Raw genomic sequence first — 17368 nt, 5'->3', positions numbered from 1 at the left:
ATTTAACTTGTTTTTCCTGGGTCAACATGACATTTAATATAAAATGTTTTACAAGAACACAGTTTTTACCTTGATAGCCAGCCATTAACAACCAATACAACACTAACCATTTATATTCATCTCCTGCTGACTCTGTAAGTGTAAGCATGCAAGATAGCTCAGAGCCTCACCCACCATACCTCCTCCTCCCATCACCTCTTAGGCCTACCAACCACCACTCTCCTTCCATACCGCTTTAACTGAATAAATACACAACTTCATTAGGTGGCTTAATTGCCTTTTAATTACAGTTAACACATTTAAAAGTTAATTCCCATAACATCAATTCTCACTCAGAACAATGACAAAAACTTATATAACCACCACAGTCTCAGATTGCAGGTCCTCAGTGAATCCCCACCAACAACCATAACCTGCACGGGTCAGCTGTTTCTTTAACCACTGTCGATGTTCCCAGCCGCACTGCACCACCTCAGGAATGAATATCACTCACCAGCTGCCCCACTCCAACACAAAACTGTTATTTGCATCAACTCATCTTTTTTACAGTGAGGCCACCATACCTGCAATGGGTCTGCACATGCCTCAAATACATGACAAGCATTACCACCCCAAGGACCTCAAGCCTTATACCAACCAGTTCTCACACGCTACCAATCGTAGGGAGGGAAAGCGGGATATTTTTGCCCAATGCCAGTTCCTAATCTGACCCTCACTTCCTGTTCTTCCCCCCTTTTATGCCCTCTCTCTCCTACCAATATTTTTTCCCTCATCAATCTTTGACCTGCCCCAACCCCCTATCCTTCTTCCCTCCTGTTCTCCCTTTGCCCCTGATCATGCTGGTCCTTTGTCTGTTTTTTGTCTGGCTCCAGGCCTCCCTACTCTCTTCACTTGAACTGTTAGTCCTTTGCTGGCACCTAGCAAATAATAGTATGAAACAAAACCACATTTACAGACATATAAATGCACACACACACAACACTCGGTTGTGCTTTCTCTGTACACTCACCCATTTGTAGTTAATACATTTGAAGAACATTAAAGTACGTTTTCCAATCTCTAGTTACTATTCAAGTACTTTCAATCCTGCTATATTCCCCTGACAATAATCTTCAGATTCAACTTCACAATTCAAGAATATTCGATTGCCACCATTTTCACAACTCTGAATAATTTTTTAAATGGTTCTTGACCTAATTCCCAAATCTTGCTGAATTGGCAGAGAATGAATAAACTAGCACACTTGTTGACTGAATTGATATCCGATTTGTTTATAAATATTTCTCTAGGTGCACTGATCTTTTAAACTAACAGTTAGGTATTTCAAAGAAAGGGCCCATGGATTTGAGCATAATGAAAAAGTAGGTAAAAATATTTCCAGTGAATCAGAAACAAAAGCAAATATGTAAAAATGAACTATTAAACATTACAATTAAAACTTTTATACATAGATCGTTTGCCCCTAATACTTCTTTTAAAAATGGATTGAGTCAGTATTATGGTATTCTCTTTTACAAGGAACTGCCAGGTAGAAGCAATTAAAGATAACAACGGTTGAAAGATAAAATTCCACCCTTACTGTGGCCCATTAGTGACATGGTTCATGTTTAAATTGGACAATAGTGCATACTGAACAGTTTAGGTCAATAGGCTTTTTATCTACTGCATTTTGTACTGATAATATGTTACACACTTGTTTTATTAAAAATATTTTGTGACCACAAACTATCATACAACCAACCATCACCTAAAAGCTCAGTGTAGCATAGATGACATGGTGTTCCTTTATAAAATAAATTCTTATAAGTGTCGTACAAACACAAGAAACTATCATGACCCATTTACTTTCAATACGTCAGAAGTCCCACAGGAACTTGTTAAATATTCTACTGAAAAAAATCATTGGAAAAACTGTAATAAGCAGGTATAAGTTGAAAAACTTGCCTCAAGCTAAATTATGTATAGTGTTGAGGGTTTTAGAGGCGTTACCAGGTTGATGTTGTACACAATTTTAGTCTATCTAGTTAAATGGACCAATCACACTTCATTACAAAACCAAAAAGTATATTTACAGTCAACTAAGACAAAAGAAACATAAAATATCAAGTCAAAAAGCAAACATTGCAAATTTATTCTGTTAGGTAACAAGAAGACAAAGGAGCAAAATCTTTTTTCCTGTCTGCTATGTTTTCACTTGTATTTGTACAATGGATGCCACACATGTACAGTCCAGTTTACAGTGCTGGCATCTGTAATATACTGGATCTGAGATAAATTAATTACAGTGCACATGCATGGGAGTTACATCCTCAATGGACAGCCAATAGGACTGGGATGGAAGTTTCCCAAACCCAGAGGAAGACTGGGAAAAAAATATAAATCAGTTATAGCCGATATAACTGAGATAAATCTGATGTGATTACTTTTGGAGCAACTTAGAGATAATAAAGATGTAGTACAGCAACAAAGTGAACAAGAAAAATGTACAAATGGTAGTAATTCAAATCAGTCACAACTTTAGTGAATATTCCCCAATTTAGAATTTTTAAATATTTATATAAGGCACTAAGGTTGGTGTTACACTTTGTCATTTACAGCTCCAGGCTTGCCCAAAATATAAATCAAAAACTAAAAACTACATAAACACATGCATCAAAAAAGAAAAGGAATGTATTAACTGCTGGACTGGGGTAAAATTCGTACCATTGTCATAATTAGGAAAAAGTAATAATAAAATGTTGAAATCACAAATATTGTTTCTTTCCTTTCTTGGGAACAAACAAGTAGCACACATGATGTATTCCTTTTATTTGACTTCCTAAAGCTAAGAGTGGATTTGGCCTTCCAGATTATAAACTTACCAGAATTAGTTAGCATGCATTTTTTACTAGTTTTACCTTTTATGATATGAGCTTTATGACATAGAGATTTGGGTACCTACAGATAAGGAAGAATCTCCACTGACCCATCAGAACCTCCCACCACTGTAAAATCTCCTCCCCTAATGTATGCAACACTTACTAAAACATTTGAAACTATTCATGAAAAGCTTTTCTTCCTCAGTTGCGGACGTCAAGTTTTTCTCCTGTACAAATGTCTTGAGAGACCTGTTTAGAATTATGTAAATACATTTAACTGTCCTTCAGCAGAATAAGAAAGTGGTATGCAACACCCATGCTTCTACTCAATCTACTAGCAAATTACTCAATAATCCTCACCCATATCATTTGCCTTTAACACCGTCAAATGAGAGGTAGCATTGTCCAAGAAATTGACCTAATCATGGGTGAAAAAGAATTAAATTGATAACCCATAAATATTCCATATTGAATACCGTTCAGGGATAAGGGTACAGAATTCATACACAGATCATGTATACAAATTTTGAAAAAATAGGAAACCTCTATTCTTTTACCATGGTTTGATAATTTTTAAGATGTAAAACCGCTGAAAGACATGAAAGACTCTCAAAACGTACAGCAGAAAACATATTGCCATAGGGGCCTTATAGATATTATTTACAGATACTTCAACATGGAAATTTAGATCACATAAACCCTGATCAACTACACTCTGACCTATTTTTCTAAAATCTGCATAACCTGTTTTTAATCCTCCACTGTCCCATTTACTCAATTTAACTTAAAATAAATTGGAATATGATGAATGACAAATAATTTGCATGCTCAAAGACAAAATGGCATATTTTTTACAACATTTGTGACCAATGGATCTACTAATTAAAGTGGACCTAAACTCAAAACTTTTACTTTATATAAAATTGTAAATTGCAAAACTTTTTTTTTGTGATTGCCGCAAATGGGTGTGCAGAGCCTCAAAGGAAACCTACGCCATCCATCCTTGGAAGCTTGTGACTGCTCCTTCTGCGCATGCCAAAATCGGGCATGCACAGAAGGGGTATTCTCCTCCACTGAAAGGAAAGAGATGCTGATTTCACGCATATGCAATGCCCATCAGAAAAACATCTCCCTTTTGATCAACCCCTCTCGCCCCTGTCTACCCTACCTCAACCTAGTGTTTATCCGGTCAATGGTTCATGAACAAGAATGTTGTTTTACTTTCTTGGCTCACACAGTTGATGTAAAGCTATATTTATTACTGTGATCTAAAAATGTTACGGATAATGAGTTTTTACCTCCCTTTTATTTGGTTTGTCATTCTTTTTTTTTTTGATCCCTTACAAGGTCTTCCTCTATTTGACCCTTCATCCTTTTATATTTTATTCATAAAAATTAAATACTATTTTTTTATTGAAGTTAAATTCACATATTTATGTATAAATATGACAACATGAAACCCTACATGGAAAACATATGGATATTTCCCAGTTTTATTTTTTATCATTATTTTTACTTTTCTATTATTTTCCTATGTTTCATCATTTACATTTTTTCACCGATGGTTCCTCTTAATCTGATAGCTTTCTAGTTTTACCTAGGCAATGAAGCAATGTAATGAGCACCTCTGTTTTGTGTTCACATACGACATAGTTTGCAAAAGATGCAAGGGGTCACAGGGTAGCTCAGGCCTTATCATTTCTGGTATATGGGAGTGACTGCATCTATTTAGCTTACTTTATTCTGTTTGGCCCAAGGAACCCTTCTTTTCAGAGTGTCTCTGCACCCTAAATTAGTCCAGTTACAAGGTCTATATAGGTTAATAGTCAGCCACTGTCCACAGACTTATAGATATCAGCTGCATTTGAATACATGAGGTTGAGGGTTTTTTAATGATCTTGTGGACAGCTTGTCTACACTTGTGACCAACAGTGCTCAAAATGTGTTAATTTTAATGATCTGTAAGAGTTAGTAAATGACAAGGGAGCTTATGAATTGGTTCTATAAGCTGCCATTTTTACATGTAAATTGAGTAGCTCACATTGTGAGGTACAGTGTGAATCAATACACATATTAGTTAGAAAATGAATAATCCATGAAAAGATTATATATGTGGCACATACAAGAACAGAGTAGCTTCAATGTGGAGATCAATGAGTTGATGATGGTTTCTATCTCATTAATAATCCTATTGCAGGGACTGAGCAGATTATACTGGGCTTTGTATATAACTAAAAAAAGAAAAAAAAATCAAATGTTGAATAGGCACTAAATGTTTAACCCATGTTACTAGCCAATGCATGGCGCTATAGTATTGTAAACATCACTACCCCATTATATTGCAGCAGTGCCTTTTACCTAGCTGTTCTCTATTGGAAGTTACGATGGTGGGTAGGAAATTGGAACAGTTCATCATTCATGCCATAACCTACACAATGAAATGAATTCAAGCATGTCTGCTCTCCCTACTGAGTACAGGATAATAATAAGCTCATTTTAGTCATAGAGTGATTAATATATAAATGATATTTTACCCAATTGCACAGAGCAGCCAAGCATGGTATACAGTTAGGACCACTAGTCCAGAAGCCTTTGACATATTACTCTAATCCAAGCTTTGCGCCCAGCAAAAAGTAACCAGTCAAACAGATAGTGACATGAAGCAATGCATTGTCATGGCCATTCAGTGTGCTTTCGATAGGGACAGACATTCAGCTGCTATGTAGAGCACATTCAGTGATCCCTTGCTCACATAGTTTTCCCAGTTACAGGAATTACTCTAAGGCAGAGGTGGGCATCATTTTCAAATTAACCTTTCCTGTTTAGATGGTGCTTTACTGAGAAATGAATATTAGGAAATAACAAACCTGCTTCAAGTACACATTTCTTACCCTATTACTCTGAAAGCTATTCTGCAGAATGAATTACTTTGATAGAGGGTTGTAAAGGAGTTAGCAATGGATTGAGGATTTAAACTCCCCGGTGGGTATGAAAAAGCTAGCTGGCAGGGGATATGAAAACACGGTTCTCAGCTGAATATATAACTCTCTGTGTATTTAATTCCTAGTGATTTCCAGCATTTGTGTGTATCTATCATTTTACCTATACATACTATATATATGCACTCTATACAGAAATATATATATACTAGATGCAAGTGTGACTCTTCTACATTTTCATACATATCATATACATGCACATGATTTTTGCCATGTGTGCATTTCTTTTCTGAATTTGTATTGTGGGAATGAAAGTCAATATTTTTAACGTTATCCACTGAATGCACAAAAAAAAAAAACAGTCTGTGAAAAGCATGCCACTGTCTATAAAAAGATAAATTACAATATTGTCATATTGAGAGTACTCCATGCTGGTTTTGTAATGTCCTGAAAAGTAATTCAAAAATATGAAACAATATACAGTAGCAAAACAACTTCCAATCTGTCATTCATTTTCTTTTTTTTTTTTTTTTTTTTATGGAGAGTTGCTGCATGGACTATAAATGAGCCTTTGATTCGATTCTTTTGTTTAACAGGTTGGCAAGGCGATGGAATAGTCTAATTTAGAAGGGTTCCCATGGCACAAACAAGATTACCAGCTTATGCTCCAAAAAGTATTTATCTTTCTGCTCAGGCTATACCAAATTTATAAAGCTGCTTATTTATTTTTTTCAGCAAGTATAGCTTTGCATTACACATTTAACTTTGCAGCACAGAGATAAAATATGTAATGCTGCTCTAAGAAGGTGCACTGCAGTCTAAAAGTTCAGCAAGCCTAGGTCAGAAAGGCTTTCATTATATCTTACACTGAAATAGATGGAGTATATAAAAATAAATAAATATATATATATATATATTTATAATATTGGTACACATGTGTCTGACTCACAGAGAAGCATTTGTACATTAGTCACTCTAAGATGCTATAAAAGCCACAAAGAGGCATTTTGAAAAGATATGTGTCAGACATTTGGCAGCGCAGAACGTTGAAATTTGAGATGGATAGATAGACAGACAGACAGACAAATATGCACACAGATACATTAGTATTTTTGAGGCATGCTTGAGTTCCAAGTCTAAAGCCATTTGTGTCTGAGTGGGCACATTTGTCTGACTGGAAAAGTACAAAATAATATATCTTGACACATATTGGAAATAATAGATGTGCATTTTAGTATAATAGAGATGCTTTTACAAGAAAGAAAGATGAAGATTATAGGAAACAGCTCCATTTGTGTGAAAGCAGAACAGATAATATGTCAGTTATAAGAAGCTGGGTACTGTTTGTCAATGACTGCATGTGCTGGATCATTGTGGGGCTAGAGGGCTTGTTAGATTGTCTGGCTGCACTGAGAATCATGTAGCACATCCTCATGTTACAATAATTCCTGATCATGTAATGCCATCAACAGTTGCTTAAGGGCAACATGTTCATGTATTTGGTCATGGCAATATGTTACACATAATAATAAATATTGCATATGTTACTTGCAATTAATGTTTCAATGTTAGCATATCACTTTACCATAAAGACAAATATTTATTGCAATGTTCTGTAGACATCAATATCATAAGGTGATTATTGAACACTGCATTTTACCTGAATATACAGATCCATTTGTCCCACTGAGGGGTTTCAAATAAAACACAGCATCATATAGAAAATGACAGAGGTCATTGCTAGAATACACTTGCTAACACACACACATACAGTACATTAAGTAAACTCACGGATATACAGCGAACTACACCGTAGCGAACAATAGCTATATATAAATTTATATATAAAAGGCTTCCAGTTTGTTTAAAAACTGCTGCCTAATTGCTTGATTCACTTCTGACAATAGCCAGACACACTGAATTAAAAGTTACAATAGTTACATACAAACAGTGCACATCTACATCACAATGCAGCAAGCACTGCTGTCATCCTGCAAGGATGTGGTACCCTGGATGCAGGGATTTTATATACAGAAATATCTTACCTTTTTATTCTGCTGCTGTTCTAGAAATGAAGTATTGTCCGATTCAGCACCACAGCTTGAACATTTGCTGCTATTTACCCTCTATTTGTGCTTGTATTTTCCCAAGGAAGATTCTACTTGATTCTAACTCAGTCTTTTCCTCACAGTCACAGCATCACTTTTAACTCTAAGAGGCAGGAAAGCAAAGCCAAGGGGAAGCTCAGCCTGTGATTGGCTTTCATTCAGGGCTCCTGATTAATAAGGGAAGAAAAAAAATCCTCTCTCACACAACACAGCAAGCCTCTGCTGAAAGAACTGCAGTACTTACCATGGGAAGGTTAGGGACTGAGAGGAACACTGGCTTTTACTGGCAAAGCGATTTGCAAGTGAATGCAGACAGAGAGCTTTGTTAAACAGCACATCTGTATAATGATTTCCTTTGTTTGAAATTTAACGTAATCGTAAGTCAGGCTCCTCTGTATGAGAAAAAAGGCTGAGAAAAAAAATACACATCAAATTTTAATTTAGAACTTCTGCAAATGATTTGACGCTGAAATTAATGTCACGGAACCGTACTGGCATTGTTAAAGCTGAGTAGATACCCAAATTTTGTATAATTTTCTTTGTTGGCGAATGGTAATCTGATATCAGGAAGCGCCGCTCAATTTTCATTTGAGGAAAGAGCATCTCCTCTGCTGCAAAATCCTCCTTCTGTTCATCACATAAATCACCATTCCTCTCCAGGCTTATTTACCCTTGAGTTTATGTCGGCTAAAGCCATACCAGGCCAAACTGATTTCACTGCTAAAAAGATTTTTGCCGCTTTCCTTCAGCGTGAATATTTCTGCATAGTAGCATGCCGGCATTATTTACATTTCTTGCTTTTTAATATGTTGTCAGCTATTGATAAAATGCTCTGTAATAAATAAAAACACAACATTTTGTCATCCGTGATTCAAAGGATATCTGATTTTTTTCAAGTATAGGGTGTCATTTGGACATAAAGGTTCTCATGTTCCCAAGTTCATCGGTAAACCCAGTGATCAATAGAGCTAATTAGCAGACATTGATAAAACCGTGAGGACAGTTGCTTGAAAATGACTTTTCTATGATTTTATAGGTAAGAGTGGCTATTGACCACCTCTTGCCCCTCCCCAAATTACTATCAGCCTGTTACTTTGGTGAGATTCTTCTGGCCAATAGAAATGTTGCGAAATGAAGAAAAGGTGGTACAGAAACCAAAAAATTACCTCTGTACTTTATTTATGATGTAAATACCAAAATGTTTCATGCAGCTTCACTCATGTGTCTATTTCAGAGCAGAAAGGGTTGAGGATGTAACAAGAAGTGTTTCAGTAGGCAAACAGCACTTGCAGAGGAAATATGGGGGGTATGGCAGTAGGCATAGTGTGCAGGAGACAAGTGCAATATATGCTCAACAGAATTTTGAAAGGTATAACATTGAGTGTTATATACGGGAGAATGGTAAGGAAAGTGTGACTGTGGGAAGTATGTGCGGTAGAGTAGCATATGATAAGGGGCAGTATGTGCAAGCGTATGTATATTGGTAAAAAAAACTGTTTGAAATATCAATATATATATGTTTTTTAATTGTAGAACCAAACCCTCCTGAAGAAGTGGGCTAGTCCCACGAAATGCTTAGAGCAGGGGTGTCCAAACTTTTTGCAAAGAGGCCCAATTTTGGTGAGATAAAAATGTGTGGGGGCCAACCATTCAGCACGTACTCATGGTTAGTGTGGGTGTGGTCTGTGCGGGACCAGCACTGCATATGCCCACCAGGGTGATGTGAGGGATTCCACATTCTTGGAATCAAAATGGGCATGGTCTGCCCGGATCCCGCACAGCACACGCCCACTATAATGATGTAGGGGACTCCCTGTGCAAACATGGGGACTCCTGTCATGCCGATTATGCCTGCCAAGTAGCGGGACGATAATTGCAATGCGGTTGATCAAATCTAATGAAATATTTTACAGCTTTTTTGTACGCATGTATTTTATACTGTGGTCAACAGTGCTGGTGGGCCACATATTATTGATTTTATGACAGAGGCTGCGGTCCGGTGGAAATCTGAACACGGGCCGCAATTGGCCCCCGGACGAGACTTTGGACATAGCTGGCTTAGAGGTTATGTGTCCTATTTTTAGCTAGAATTGTCTATATTGGAGTTCATAAACTAGTTTTGTAATTCTGTGTTTTTAAGAAATTATAAAAAGTGATTGTATTAGTATTAAAATTGTCAATTATTGGAATCGGCTAGGAATATTGCCTATAAAGTCCCTTCTACACTTTCTTTCCTTTACAATAATTGTTCATATTGGGATGTGGCACGTGCAATTTAGGTATAACGAATGAAGGGATGTTCTATGTTTCTTTTAATTTAATGTGCAGGACCGAAGTTTTAAAGGTATGACATTGGCCATAAAATACAGTAGGAGAATGCGGGGGGGGGGGGGGGGAGGATGAGAGTGGGCAGTATGTGCAGGTGAAAGGATGCAGAGGGTTTAACAGGGTACAGTATATACAGGATAGAATTTTGAACGTTATGACAATATGCCAGTATGTGGGGAGTATGCCAGTGGGAGTTATGTGCCCTGGAGCAATGTGGAGAGTATGATGGGGGCATTCTGTGTAGGAGGGGTTGCAGAGAGTATGACATGGTACAAATGTGGAGGGACAAGAGTGTAGTGGTTACTGTATGTGAAGAACAGAATTTTGAAAGGTATAACACTGGGAAATATTGAGGGTACAAAGGATATGCCAGTGAGTAGTATGTGCAGTAAAGAAATGTGAAGGGTATGATGGGGAAGTCTGTTAGGGGGAGGGGTGCAGAGGGTATGACAGTATGTTCAGGGTAGAGTTTTGAAATGTATGATGATTTCATACAGATTAGCTCATTTGCGTCCGTTTCAGAAAGGTTGGGGAAGAGGAAATGTGTTAGTAGGCAGGTAGCATATGCAAAAGAAATGTGGAGGGTATGACATTAAGTATAATGTGTTGGTGAGAAGTACAGATGTGAGTATGACATCAGACAATATACCAGGGGGTGCAGAGAAGTTCCTGCGTTTGCCAAGAAAGAAGAGAGCCAGAGTTATGAAATAACACATTTATTCAACTTTTCCCCCCCTGGGACTGATGCACTTGGTACAGCCTAGTTGCAGTTTTCTAGACCTTTGGTTGGGCCGCAAACCAGCTCTCAGCAGCACCTTTGATGTAAGAAATGTCCTCAAAACGTTGCCCCTTCAGGTGTTTCAGGGCCAGGTCAGGTGAGTAGGGGAGGTGGTAAACCAATTGGAAACCCAGGGTGTTCAATTTGGCAGCCACAACGTTGGACGTGTGCGCAGGTGCCTTGTCCTGCAAAAAAAAGGATCCCTTTGGTCAACTTTCCATGGTGTTTCATCTTAATTGCCTCCTTCAGCTGGTCCAGGAGGTTAGCATAATACTGTCCGATGATACTAGAGCCCTGAGTTAGGTAGTCCACTAACAGAATACCGCCTTTGTCCCAGAAAATGGACGCCATGATTTTTTGGCAAATTTTTGGCCATTCCTTTGACTGTTCCTTGGTTTCAGGATCAGAGATGTGGAGCCAGGATTCATCCTCAGTCACTAACATAGCCAAAAAGTATTTTGCAGCTTCAAAAATGGGCCAAAATGGCTTTGGATGATTTAACTCGTTCTTTCTTCTGATCACTGTTCAAACATTTTGTCACCCACTTCGCTGAAAGCTTGCGCATGTCTAGGATAGTGGTGATAACAAACCCAACACGCTCCCGTGAGATGTCAAGTATCTGGGCTATCTTTTGCAGATATTCACCGGTCCTCAATAATCAGCTCATGGACAGCATCGCAGGTTGCGCGGTCGGTTGAGGTTTGGGGGTGCCCACTGCGGGGCTCATCTTCAATGGTGAAATGCCCAGTCTTGAAACGAGATATCCAGGTTTTGACAGTGCTGTAGGAAGGACACTTCTCCCCCAGTGTTTGTGACATCTCAGTGTGAATGTCCTTTGCTGACTTTCTCTGAAGAAACAAAAACTCCATGACGGCCCGTAACTCCAATGACGTGAAACTTGCTTGTGCCTCTGCCATCACAGCTTCTCACTAAAAGAAAAACAGTTTTAACAATCGCAAAGACCTGATATTTGCATAGTTACATTCTAAGATATTAAGCTGCCATATGCCCCACACTCATTTTTCTATTTCATCTGGAAGGGGGCAAAGTCAGAAACTTCTCAGCACCCCCTCCTATGTAGGAAAAGAATACAGAGGGTTTAAATGTGGGGAATATGTGCAGGAGAAAAATGTAGAATATGTGACAGCAACAGCAGGGGGATGTAAAAGGCATGGAGGGTATAACAAAAAGCAGTATGTGCAGTTGAGGACTTTAGATTTTTCTAAATGGGGGAGTTTTTATGGGGAGCACAGTGGCTCAGAGGTAAGTGCTCTGGCCTTTGCAATGCTTCTCGTTTTCTTTGGGTACTCCAGTTTCCTCCCAAATCCCAGAAACCTGAAGAAAGATGACAGGAAGCAATATACACAGTTGGAGAATGTGGAGGATATTACAGTGGGCAGTATGTATTGGAGGAGTGCAAAGGGTATGATACAGTATGTGCAGGAAATAATTTTGTGTGAAAGGTATGACAGTGGTAGGTATGTGCAGTAGAGTAGTACATGACAGAAGTTTAAAGGTATGACAATAAGCAATATATACAATAGGGGAGGTTATGACAGGAAACAGTATGTTCAGGAGAAAGAGTGCGGAGGGTATGACAGTGTACAGTATGTGCAGGAACAAATTTTTAAAGGAGAAGAATGACAGTGACAGTGAAAAGTATGTACAGTAGAAAAGTGCAGGACAGAAGTTTAAAAAGTATGACATTGAGTGATATATACAGTAGGAAAGTGTGGAGGTTATGACAGTGGGCCATATGTGCAGGGTTTACAAGTTAAAACTGGGTACAATTTATGCGGTATATAATTTTAAAAAAAGAACAATGGGCAATATATACAGGAGGAGATTGTGGAGTATGTGCAGTAGAGTGGTGTGGAGAGGTAGCAAGGTACAGTACTGTATGTGCAGGACAGATTATTGAAAGGTATGATATTGGGCATTATATACAGAAGAAGAAGAGTGTGAGGAGTATGATAGTAGGAAGTATGTGCAATATAGTATTGTGAATAGTAGAATAGGGGAGCAGTATATGCAGGAGAAGGGGTGCACAGTGTGTAGCAGGTATGTAAATTGAAAGAATACAGATGTTATGAAGGGAACAGGAAGGGAGGATTTGTCATTACAAGAGGAAAATAAGTGCAGGTAAGAAAAGTAGATGGAATGATAGTATGTGAAGCAAAGGGAGTGTAAAGTGTATATAATGAACAGTATGTGCAGGACAGAAATGTGAAATTCATGACAATAGACATTATTCAGTCAAAGGAAAAAGAAAGTACATCCTGTTTTAATTGTGATGCTTTTCATACTAGGATATATATTTAAAAAATAATCTGGTCCTTAGCAGGTCCTAAATAAGGCACAAACAACCTCAGTTTAACAAGGCCACATTACATTTTACACTGTGTCATTATTTATTTAATAAAGTCATCAATCGTAAGCAGTGTGTACACTCTTACCGCTTAAGATGGTAAGTAAGTAGCAGTCAGGTGTTGTTAATCGAATGCACTTGATTGATTACCGTATATACCCCAGTATAAGCCGACTTTTTCAGCACCCAAAATGTGCTGAAGAAGTTACCCTCGGCTTATACTCCGGTCAGGTGCGTGGGACCCTCCAGAAAAGCACCCGATACGGCAGCCGTGTCCAGCAGTTTCCGTCACCTGATGACAATGACAATACGCTGGCCGCATAAGCCGGAAAGATGGAAGGGGTACACCGTAGCTACGGCAGCTACACAGGTAACTCAGGTGCCAAATTCAAAAGTACACAAAACATAGGAAAAACCCACTTACCTTGTTCCATTGTCATCCCTCGGTATCCTGCTGGTCCGCACAGCTCCTCTGTAAACGTCTTCTTACTTCTGTCTTCGGCCCCTGAATGCAGAGACAATCTCTGGGGTTTGCCGGTGATGTCGGTGCATGCCTCGGTTCGTGGGGGAGGAGCAGCAAAAATTTAAATAATTTTGTATTGGATTTAATATAAATAGCTGTATTGAGTCCAATAGAATGAAATGTTTATATAATATATATAATTATAATATATTTATATTATACATGCTACTGTACAGATATTTTACATGTTTAACTATTTTTAAAAAAATTTTGTTTTTTTATTTAAAGTTTATTATTAAATTTATTAAATATTGGACATATTTGGGAGAGTTATGCCCAAGAAATATAGGCCTACAATGTAAATTAAATTTACATGCAAAAAAAGTAAGGCTTTTTGAGTGGAAATACGGAGAGAATTAGAATGCCAGGGGGGCTACAGTGGCTGAATGCAGTACAGTAATTCTCGCTATGATATTTGTTTACCATATTACGGCTGTAATGGCGGTATTAAGCAATTTTATTGGCCTTTATTTTGATTATTGAAACTTGCCAGTAGCTGCAGCATTTTCCACCCTCGGATCGACTTATACTCGAATATACACGGTAATCAACATTGTCCGCATTTGTAAAAGAAAATGTTTTGGCAGTTTTCTGCTCTGGGATATTCAGGTGTTAGTTAATACAATGCAAAGAATACAAGACATCAGCAAAGATCTTAGAAAAGCAATTGATGCTGCCCATCAATCTGGGAAGGGTTATGAGGCCACCTTCAAACAATTTGAAGTCCAATTATTCTACAGTGAGAAAGTTTAGTCACAAGTACAAGACATACAATACAGTTAGAATGTTAAAGTTCATAACAATTAGAAAAAGATTGAATACACAATATGCTACTTAAAACCTGTATACAATTTATAGGAGAATAGTTTAAAGAATGATAGCAGGTTGTATTTACATTAGAGAAACCTGAAGAGTATCACAGGGGAGTCTATTCAGCAGAGGGGTGTAGAAAGTATAAGGATACAGTATATGCAGAGTAGAAGCCTAAAAGGTCTGACAGTGGTAATTATTTGCAAGTGAATAGTGTGGAGGACATGACAGTGTGTCAGCAGCACCACAGACTATAGAGGTGATGGGGAGGACACTACCATGGTGAGTTGGCCATCATGCCTCAGGAATAAATATTTATAAAATAATGGCATAGGCTGATGAACATTTATGCATTGTGTGGTTATCACAAATATGTGGGGAAATAGGCACTGAGGGGATGTGGACTAGGTGCCAGGACTTATTGATTAAATTCTAGGGACACAGTACTGAGGAGTTAATGCAGCTAACTGTATAATCGTCACTAGGTATTGATGCACATGCTCTTAAAACAGATCAGACACTGGAGGAGAAATACCAAGGTAAAAACATTTTTTTGTACTAGAGGTTGAATGTCACCAGAGACAAACTAATGTGGATATATATATATATATATATATATATATATATATATATATATTTTTTTTTTTCTGAAAGTTTGATCTATACACATGTTTTCTGATGCAAAGACCTGTTGTAAATGATAAATATCAGACAAGATTCAAGTTTAAAGGAACAAAGCTAAGAATAATGCACTTTTATTTAATGATCCATAATTTGGTGGGGTACAGCTAGACTTTTGCAGTCCAAACAGTGAAGACATCCTCAATAAATATCCTAACCAGAAACCAAATCACCTGAAAATAAATCCACCAATCAAAAAAAACAATTTCAAAATAACCCGCATTTCCCTAGCAAATAAGACTAGTATGAAGCAGCAAAGAAACAAATGAATAATATAACAAAATAGCATAACAAAAACAAATTCAGCATTTTAACCTCCAATAATATAATGATATAAAAAAAACAAATACTTAGCAAACCAAAATATTCCAGCAAAATGCTGTATAATGCAAAAACATTTGCAATACACGTGGAGTTTGGCATTGGTATGCACCACTCTATGCACTAATAAGCACCATGGGTCTAGCAATAGCTGCCAAAGATACCAAAGTGTATTTAAGTGAAGTAGGACCAAACAAAATGATAAAGTAGCAAAAAAATAAATAAATAAATAAATAAATAAATAAGATAAAACACTTTGTTTGCTGTCCTGAAAAAATGTCAAATCACTATTTTTTATATTTTGGAGTGTGGTCATATAGAAGATTTTTAAAAGGCTAATGCATGCATTCAGAAATAGCAGATAATGTAGGAAAGTCTGTTCTCGTTATCAATAGGAGCTTTTTAAACCAGGGACATGCAGACCTTTATTATGAAGCTGCCAGTAAATGACTGGAGAAAGTGATATTGAATACAATATGTTTAGTGTCCTTTTTTATGGGCATTGTTGGCTTTCTGTCTAGGGTTATCTGAGAGTTTACTTTATGGTTAACATGTTCAGCAATATCCATGAAATAATACATTCTTTCAAATTAACTCTTTATGGTTAAATAATGTATAACTTGACTATGAAAAACAGCATATATATGAACCACACAGCAGACCTCTTGTCAAGAGCTGCCAAAAGATGTCATACAGAAGAGACTATACAATGTAGCTTTTGTTCAGCAATATGTGAAACCTAATATCTCATATGTAGCATTCCATAAATTCACCAGCTTTTCAGAGTAATAATTATTAGGCATGCAAGTAGTATGTTTCTATTTATAAAGGTTGTTATTACAGTGATGTCTATAAAATATTCCTCCTTACAAGCAAACAATCTTCAAACTGGCATATCATTTATATCACTATTCTATAAACTGTTTGAGTGGCAGGCACACAAATGGTATAAAGAATTTTTTCAAAGCTGGTCATAGTCATCTATAAATGCATGTATGAACAAGTGATACGTTTTGAAGTAGTAGAGTATAACAAGGCTTCTGTCCTGACAGGAACCAAGACCAGTGGCATTAGGCATCTACAGACTCATTGGACCCTATAATGAAGCCATATGGCAATGTGCATCAGGATTAATTGGCATTGTCCAAAATTCGTATACCATCCATTTCAAATAGATATTTTGTTTGGACGTCTTTTAGTTTTAGTTGGTAGATATGCTTTCATATGATACATTTTATGTCTAAATAAATTCTTCATTTAAATAAGCTTATATTAAAATGATCATCAGAAATTGTAAATTGTGCTTTCTGAGGCTTGTATACTGGCTTCCAGTGGTTAATGTTTGATAGGCTAAAGCTTGAAAGAGAAGCTGTTTTGAATGTTATACTGCGCATCTATTACTTTATGGCATCTATATAATAAATCTAATATTACTAATAAATCAGCAGGGCTGTATTTAGATATGAAGTTTCTTTTTCTTCAGGGTTTACAATTACAATAACAAGAAACTGCTAGAGAAAGCATTACCTCTACCTAATATTAACAATACCATTTTATCAATAAATACTGAAAAACAAACAATGATGATTTCATTATCCTTGAACCATATTGAGTTTTTAGGCGTCTTTCAGTCTCCTTTTCAAACACTTCTCAC

The 17368-nt window shown here is 37.1% G+C and overlaps 1 protein-coding gene across 1 annotated transcript in view; it reads right to left on the bottom strand.

The window, feature by feature from the left end:
- LOC140331107 (cadherin-10-like) overlaps positions 1 to 8165 on the bottom strand; it is a 245955-nt gene extending 237790 nt beyond the window's left edge. The window contains exon 1 of the mRNA XM_072411846.1: positions 7843 to 8165. The gene's annotated coding sequence lies outside the window, so the exon portion shown is untranslated. The remainder of the gene's footprint in view (positions 1 to 7842) is intronic.
- Between the last annotated feature and the right edge of the window lie 9203 nt (positions 8166 to 17368).

Source organism: Pyxicephalus adspersus, chromosome 5 (genome assembly GCF_032062135.1).
Source record: "Pyxicephalus adspersus chromosome 5, UCB_Pads_2.0, whole genome shotgun sequence".
Taxonomy (NCBI): domain Eukaryota; kingdom Metazoa; phylum Chordata; class Amphibia; order Anura; family Pyxicephalidae; genus Pyxicephalus; species Pyxicephalus adspersus.
Note: the sequence above shows the minus strand (reverse complement) of the source record. Positions and strands in the feature narration are given on the sequence as shown.